Source organism: Belonocnema kinseyi, chromosome 10 (genome assembly GCF_010883055.1).
Source record: "Belonocnema kinseyi isolate 2016_QV_RU_SX_M_011 chromosome 10, B_treatae_v1, whole genome shotgun sequence".
NCBI classification, from domain to species: domain Eukaryota; kingdom Metazoa; phylum Arthropoda; class Insecta; order Hymenoptera; family Cynipidae; genus Belonocnema; species Belonocnema kinseyi.
This window is the reverse complement of record NC_046666.1, coordinates 112,799,526-112,808,323: the sequence shown is the minus strand read 5'-3', so window position 1 is coordinate 112,808,323 and position 8,798 is coordinate 112,799,526. Positions and strand designations below refer to the sequence as shown.

The 8,798-nt window shown below is 34.2% G+C and overlaps 1 protein-coding gene across 3 annotated transcripts in view; it reads right to left on the bottom strand.

Moving 5' to 3' along the window:
- Nucleotides 1-8,798, bottom strand: part of LOC117181506 (traf2 and NCK-interacting protein kinase) — a 252,578-nt gene that overhangs the window by 142,579 nt on the left and 101,201 nt on the right. The gene's annotated exons all lie outside the window — the stretch shown is intronic.

The window sequence follows — 8,798 nt, the reverse complement described above, 5'->3', positions numbered from 1 at the left end:
AGCCCAAAATATCACATTTGAGAAATTTGCAAAAGCATGTTCGACCAATTGTTTTTTAGGCAAATAAATTTATCCATATTTTTTTTATTTTCAAACAAAAATATGTTTAGCTCTCGCTCCAGAAAATTTTAAGACAGAAAAAAATCGCATAAAGTGGAAATATTGGTAGGCTCATTGTCAGCCTTACACATACTTGTGTAACTTGACATTTTGAAGAGCTTATGAAAAATGACACATTTAAGTTGAATACCGGCTGAAGGAACTGCAGGTGGACGGATACAAAGAAGTTGACATTCGGTTGGGCCGCTCATTATGCACCGTATTTGCTGCGGTCCCTAGCAAATCAGGAAAATTTGAAGCCACAGAACTAGTGCTAAAAATATATTTCTTTTTTTCTATTAAAAAAACATGGGTAAATTTATTTTCCTAAAAGAACAATTTGCTGAACATGACCGTTGAAATTACTTTAATATGATTTTAATTTTAATTTATTTACATATTACCCTAAATAATCTAAGCATGGGATTAAATGCACATAATTATACGGCTTCAAGGTTAATTAATTAGCCAATAACACACTTGTATGCTATTCTAACAGTGTGCGTGAACATAAAACCAGTTATTCTCAAATATAAATATATTATAGATTTGAATGACCGAATTTATGTTGTAATAAAGTAAAAATAAATAATACTGTTCAAAAACGTTAACTGCAAATCAATTTCAGGACTGAGGGGCGTTAAGTACAGTCCAATCTTCAAGCTGTCCCAAATCGTAACTCCGTAAATCACTAAACTATCTTAGAAATGCAAAATAAAAGCGTCGTCTACATAATTATATCTGGAAGCACACAGAGCCGATTTTCAAATAAAATGTTTACATTATAGATTATGTATTTTAGATTATACACGGCGAAAATGCATAGTCAGATGACACTGCGCAATACAGCTACTGTACGTCCATTTTTGATTCTTAAACAATATATAAAGATTTTATCGAAAAACTGTGCAAGCCTACGAATTCAGAATCTAGTACTCAATTACAATTTACGGAGAAAAATTGTTTAAAAAAATGAATTTGTTTAAGTACTGAGTATCCTAAAGAAAATAACTTTTCACAATTCTTACGACTTACAAGAGGAAACAATTGTTAAAATAAATAATAATTGTTTAAATAAGTCTGGTATGCGTAAAAAAATAATTGGAAATACTATTTATGCATTAAAAATAATTCCTGTGGAAAAACTTCCAAAAAATAACGTCTTTAGCGTTAATTTCATACAGAGCTGCTGTCTAAATGCACAGCATTTATTTATCCCTAAAGATTTCTATTATTACTGCAAATATTAATCGGTTTTCATGAATATTTTTTTCACTTTCTTATGATTATATAAATAAACTCAGTCTGTTAATTTATCGTTACGGATATCAGAATGTGTTATCGGTTCTGAATTTTGCAGCCATGCGTAAGTAAGCAGAGCCAGTTTTTTCGATATAATTTTTATATTTTGCTTAAGAATAAAAAATGGACGAACAGTAGCAGTAACGTGCAGTGTTAGTTGTCTGCATTTACGCCACGTATAATTTTGAATATATAATCTATAATGTCAACATTTTATTAAAACAACGGCTCTTTTTGCTTCAAGATATGATCATGTAGATGACGTATGCAAGAAATTAGACAAAAATATTCACCCGTGCGGCTTAAAAATTCAGAACCGAGTACTGAATTGCTAAATATCTCAAACTAAAAAAAGTGCTCTTACCAATCATTAATTGTGTCATCAATTGCAGAAAATAATATTTTTTTACGATTTACGATTTACGAAAGACTATAAACTACGTTTATGTACTTAATTTGAATAGGAATTTCGCTCGAAATTATTTTCAAAGAAATTAAAACTGGGACCATTTTTTGACATATTTTCTTTCTGAATTAAAAATTTTTTTAACATGAGAACCTTTCTATATTTAAAATACCTGCGAAATATAAAAAAAAGGAACATAAACGTATTTTCTGGCGATTCTTGCATTTCTCGAAGCATCAACAATTTTCAAACTAATAAAATGTTTTCATCGGTAAAAATGTTCAATAAAAATTAGATTTCTATTCTCTGTAATATGTTTAAACAAATAATTATTTTAAATTATTTAAACATTTAATGTTTATATCATTAAACATTTTTTAACTAATGAACTGTTTTTATCGATAAAAATATTTACCAACAATTAATATTTTAATTGGCAACTGTTTAAGTATTAAATACATGGATATTAAAATCAAAAAATTTAAACATTTAATTTATTGTATAAAACGGATATTCACACGAAGGAACCATCTGGTTCCAATTCCTTTTACGTACAGTTTTTTAAAGTTATGTGTTGATAAAAAAAACAATAAGAGCACTTCTTTCTTTGAGGGTAATTTACGCCCACGTAATTCTGCTTTAGGGTGTCCTATTAACCATACAAAATCCGAATCACGCGTATTAGTCATAACTGAAGATTCTTTAATCCTAATATTTTGATTAACAATCTAAATATATTTTATGCATCCAGACAAAAATAATGACTTTAATACACAAATATTTTATAGAGGAGAACTTATGAATGCTCCTTTAAACTCAACAGATCAACGCATCTGAAACAAATCCTCTCGTTGAAAATGTTTAGAAGCTTAGAAAAGCAGCCAGTAGACTAGTACTGATAGAAGAAACCTTTGAATTCATATTGTCCATTCCGATAACCTGAGCCCAAGACCATAAAATTCGCAGGTAAGTACCTCGTCCACTTCTCCATAATCCGCTTACTGTAACAAAGGTGGCCAGGAAAAGTTTACATTTCCTTGGAAAGTTGACGATTTTATGAACTTCGATCGATTATTCAACCGAAAACTTTGAAAGCATGGTGTCACCTCTAAATGTTACTTAAAAATTATTTTAAAAAATGGACATTAGTTTTTCAGTATGAGGAACAAGTTTCCAGTTGCAAATAATAAGAAATCTGAACTCTGTTCAGCTTGCTCCGAGATCTGGTTATGTACATGCGGTATGCAAAAAGTAGACAAAAATATCCAACCATTTTGCCTCAAATTCAGAATCGATTACACATTCTGACAATGGGCCTTAACACTTTGTGCCCCGAAAGTGTGATACTTGTGGCTTCCAGTGTCGCACGTAGTGATGAGAGCACGCAGATATATCCAACATGCGCAACAGTGATTCTTGTGTATTTTTAGGTTATGTAACCCCTTGTGTCAACTTAAAATACATATGAATCCCTACCGCGCATGCCCGATATCAGCGTTCTCCCATTACTGGTCGCACATCCACTAACTTACATTGAGTGCGAACGCTGGAGACGTTCTATGCGTTTTATGCATGACCGACAGAGCAATATAGAACGTATTGTCAGGTGGCTTTCTGATTTATTGTAACTTAGGGATGTCAGCATTACAAAGTCGGAATTACAAGATTAATTAAAACGAGTTATTTTAATTTTTCTTCCCTTGAAAGATGACACAATTAGGAAAAGAAATGTCGTTGGCAGACTATGATATTCTGAAAATTAATTTAAACGACGGCCGAAAATATTTTCCAGTATTTTCACTGAACAATTAAAAGTATAATGAAGTAGATAAAGTCGTGTAATTTTCGAGGCATAAGTAGGGAGAAAGAAAATAAGAAATTGTTCATAAGTAGCGTAAGAACTAACAAGGACATAGCTTGTACCGCGCAGTTGTACGGTAGTGGCCTCGAAAGGACGGCGTGACATTCATCATTATTGGATTGTGTGCAGAGATTCTCCTGAATAATCTATGTCTCACTGACGGGATTTTATCGCTGATTTTAATAATGTGGACCTCCCTGAGTAATTCCAAACAAGAATTAAAATAATCGATCGGGTCGTTTTTTATTTTGGGCCCTTATGGTGGGCCTCATATAAGTTTACTTGAGTACAGCATGAATTTTCTTTTTTTTTTCGACTTCTTTTTTTTTGAGTAATTTTGTTCTTTTCAATATCAAATTAGACTAAAATCACTTGCTAGGATATACTATAGTTGCTTTAAGTCAATGCCAAAACGATAATCGAAGCCATAATCAAAAATTTCTGTTTTCTGTTTGAATTTTCCATTTTTCTTCATCTCATTAGGATAAGACAGTTTTAAATAGCTTCACCAATGAAACTGTGCTAAAATATTTATGAAGAATAAAAAATTCGAATAAAAAAATGAATAATATGAAGGAAAAAAATTTAAGAGTTTGTACAAAAAATACAAAGTTCAAAATGATACGTTGTAAGTAATATTTATATTCATAAAATAAATTTTTTTTATAAAAAACTGATAACATATGAAGACCATTAAACTCACGTTTTTTGTAACTGCTCGTAACAGATGCTTATTGTAGTCGCAATGTGTTGGACGAACTTGATGTTTTTTCCATATAGAGTTGAATTCAAAATATAAAGATTCAAAGCTTGTTAACTAAATAACCTTTAATCCTACTTTATGTTTTTCGAAAAATTCTTTAGCATGTGTAAAAATACAGTGCAACTTAAGCGTAACCGAAATATCAAGTCCAAATAGCTGCATCTGAAATCAATGTTTTTTTTTTAATTCAGGATGTAAAGTATTAGTGAAACAGGCATTTACGACTTTTTATAGTCATGGAAAGCTTGCACAAATTTCAAACATCCTTTAGTAGAAACATTCCGCAATCGCTTCAAGTTATCTGATAATTTTCCAAAGTCATTTCCATTGAAACTCCCTTCATCCCCGTAAATAACTTGACGTTCAACATTACAGGTCTTCGTCCAAGTTACAGCTGTTTCTTTGAAATTTTTAGCCATATGAGTAATTATAACATTCACTATTCCCAAAAATAAATGAAGATGTGGCGATGGTAGTATACGAGGTGTGTTCAAAAAGTTAGGTGACTTCAATTTTCGCGGGCTACGTACATTCAAGTTTAAAATTTTTTGTTTTGTTGTGTTGGTACACTCGTTACGATCATATGCTCATAGTTTTGACTATATAGTTCGCGTTGTTTTTCTGGCAGAGGCGTAAAAGGTTTGAAGGGTTTGGTGCGCTCGGCGATTTTCTTCTTTCTAAAAAAATGGAGCAAAGAGTTTGCATTAAATTTTGTGTGAAAAATAGAATCCAGTGCTCTAAAACTCTTGAAATGTTGACAGTTGCATACGGTGAATCTACTCTGAGTAAGAAAAATGTGTATAAGTGGTACAAGCTGTTCCAAGAAGGCCGAGAGGATGTCGAAAACGAACCTCGCCCTGGACGTCCCAGCTCGTCAACAACAGATGAAAACGTTTAAGCAGTGGAAGAAATGGTGTTGAAAAATCGCCGAATTACCATCAGCGAAGTTGCTGTAGATGTTGGCATATCGGTTAGCTCATGCAATGCTATCTTTTCGGACGTTTTGGGCATGAGACGCGTGTCAGCGTAATTTGTTCCAAAGGTGCTTAATTTTGATCAAAAGATCCATGGCATGACCATCGCTCAGGAGATGTTAAATGAAGTCAATAATGATCCTGATTTTCTTAAAAGGGTTATAACTGTGGATGAATCGTGGGTGTAATATGGTTATGACGTCGAAACTAAAGCCCAATCGTCTCAGTGGAAGCATCCTGAGTCTCCAAGACCGAAAAAAGGACGTCAAGTTCGGTCAAATGTGAAGGTTTTGCACAAAATGATTATCAGAAGTGCTTCGATGATTGGAAAAAGCGTTGGCACAAGTGTATTATACCTGAGGGGGATTACTTTGAAGGGGACAACATAAATATTGAGGAATAAATGAATATTTTTTGAGAAAACCATAAAGTCACCTTATTTTTTTAACACACCTCGTATCCAGAATAATTTTGTTTTCATCAGCAATAAATAGTGGCAATGAAATGCAGCACATATAATTTTTGGCCAATTCTTTTTTTTCCTCCAGCAATAAGCCATTGTGAGTAATTCTCTGTAATATTTTTAATTGATCGCGGACTAGAAGATTCACAAAGATTTCCTTTGGGAATATTACACCTGGAGCTAAACAAAGTATGATTAGTTTGTTCACTCCAGAATCTTTCAAAATCTTAGAAGCAACTTCATGGTTGTAATTTTGTCGTGTTCTGGGGTTTAATTCAGATTCATCCTCAAGAATAGATTCTAATTCATCTTCAGTGGATTAAATTGACATACAAGTTTTCAAGAAACCTTCTCCACCGTCGATACCAAATGTTAAACGAGAACTGGTAACATTACGTATATCAACAGTTTTATTATTTTTAGTAGATTTAAAATAACAAATGTTTTCTTTAAAAAAGTTATCTAATGACTGAAATTCAGCGGAAAGATTTTGCTTTAAATAAGGTTCAATTATTTTTCTGTTCTTTTTTGCAACACGAACCATTGATGTGATTCCAACCTGATAATCTGATTTTGAACTTTCAAAGGTGATTATGATAGCAATGCTTCAAAATTTTTAACACGTGTTTAGCTACTATGGATAAGCAATTTTCACATCGCTCACTGCACTTTGAAGGTTATTTTCAGCAAGTTTACCTGTACACGTGCTACAAAATCCATTCAGTAATATGTTATTGTCAGTTTTATATTTAAGAACACTGTTTGCTAAATACACAATTTTACAATTTGGAGTAATCTCTACAGTTTTAAACGCAATGTTATGACCTTTTTTTACAACAAAATAAACAGATCTTACTACGATTTTCGTCGTGAGTTGCGGGCGATATTATACGTTGGACATAGTGAAGTGAACTAATGATTTATTGGCAATATTGTTTTTAAGAATCCGCTGCTAATTAACATAACAATTTGTTGCTAAGTAACACAATTTACATGTATAAATAACTTTTAATGTAACGCAAAGCAGCCCAAAGTTTTTAACATCCGATTTGCTGTAAAACTCGAATTTGAGACTTGTAAGAGGCTATAATACCATTCTAATGAGTAACTTTGGTCTAATTTTGTCTTAAAAAGAACGAAATTACTCAAAATAATAATTTTGAAAAAAAAAGAAATGAAAATTCTTAATTCGTTGGGAATTATTCAGGGAGGTACACATTATTAAAATCGGCGATAAAATCCCGTTTCGGAGCCCATTTTATTTACAGTCATTTCAAGCACACCGTAAGGGGCTTTGGGTTTTTACCCAAGCCTGCAGTTCGAATCCATGGTATAAAAACTGCAGGCGATGGAAGAGATTATTGTTCTGTAATCCTACGAAACGACCTCCTGGAGGAACGTATTTTCGTGCCCGGAGACGCTGACCTGTATCCTAAATTCACCGATAAGCCGCAGCGAGATGATAATACCTACCTGAACACTGCCCCTCCAACAATTGGTTTCTTGTATGTTTATTATTTTAATTAAAAATGTAGAGTTCAATATTTCATATATAATTTCACAATTAATTTTTTTTTGTAATTCTAAACAATACTTTTGAGTATTTTAAATCAAAATTTATTAAAATTAATTAGCACCCGCTCACAGCGAAATCGCGGTAAAATTTCAGCCACAACCACGTCTCACAACCGTGAGATAGGTGGTTACAGTCTGTAAAGGAATCAATACGACGATCCAGCAAAAGCCTCGTGCACCCTAAGAAAAAGGAGCGACCCAAGGACAACGGCCTTCTACATTTTTCCCGCAAGTATTTCAGTATATTGTTGACACGCAGGGATGCTTTTTAGGCCATTAACAAGTGAAAGCTTGGCACCTCCAAGAACGCCGATGATAAGGACGATTAGTTTAACAGAATATTCCGGGTACAATTGTTGCAACTCCCTTATAAGCTCTCGATACCTCTCTTTCTTTTCATTCTCCTTGGTTATGATGTTTTTCTCAGCTAGTGCCGAAAATTCGATAACGAACATGGTTCGCTTCTCGAAGTCAAGAAGAACGATGTCAGGCCTCGAGTGAGCAACAGAAACAATTGTCGAGAATACGAAGTCCCAGTATATGCAGCACTTCCCATTCTCGACAATTGACTCCATTTCCCTAGGAGCATTTAGAGCAGCGATATTAAAGTTAATGCTTTAAGAATGACAGAGATGGTAATAAACCACTCTTAGTGCCGCATTGTGCCTTTGAATGTAGGTCGTTCCCGCGTGAGTGGGGACGGTATGTTAAGGTGGAAATCACACCGTCTTGGCATGTAAAAATGAAACCCTCCGCACCAGACTTCAATCTGGGCGATTTAAGAAAAGCAAACGTTAGCTCACAAGACATTGACTAATCCTTCACAGTTCTGTGGAAGATACCGTGCATCCTCTTATCGAGGAGCTGTTCACGAAAGTTTTTCTCTTGTGCTTTCTTAATCCGGGCTTTCAGGAGTGAGTACACGAGATAGATAAGATTTGATGCATTTTCCTCACCCCTAATACTGAAATCAAGTCCGAGAGTTTCAGCAGCCTCCTTCGCTGATTTATACAGAAACGCTCTTTTGCCCACTTCTTCGTGATTCCTGTCCATTTTAAGAAGAGGGTCTCCTCCATTTGCAACTCTATGTGCTGTACCCAGAATAATCCTGTTGTTGTGAAGACATTCAAGACTCAATATTCCGCGACCCCCTTGACGGCGTGAGATGTACAGTCGCGGAACGGAAGACTTAAGATGCATGGTTTTGTTCATGTGCATAACCTTTCTTGTCCCGATACCAAGGGATCTGAGCGCGTTCCTCGTCCATGGAACTACTCCAAATGAATAGAGTAGTACCGGGACGGCAAGCATGTTCGTTGCAGATACTTTGTTCCTCGCCGACAGTTCGGAAGACC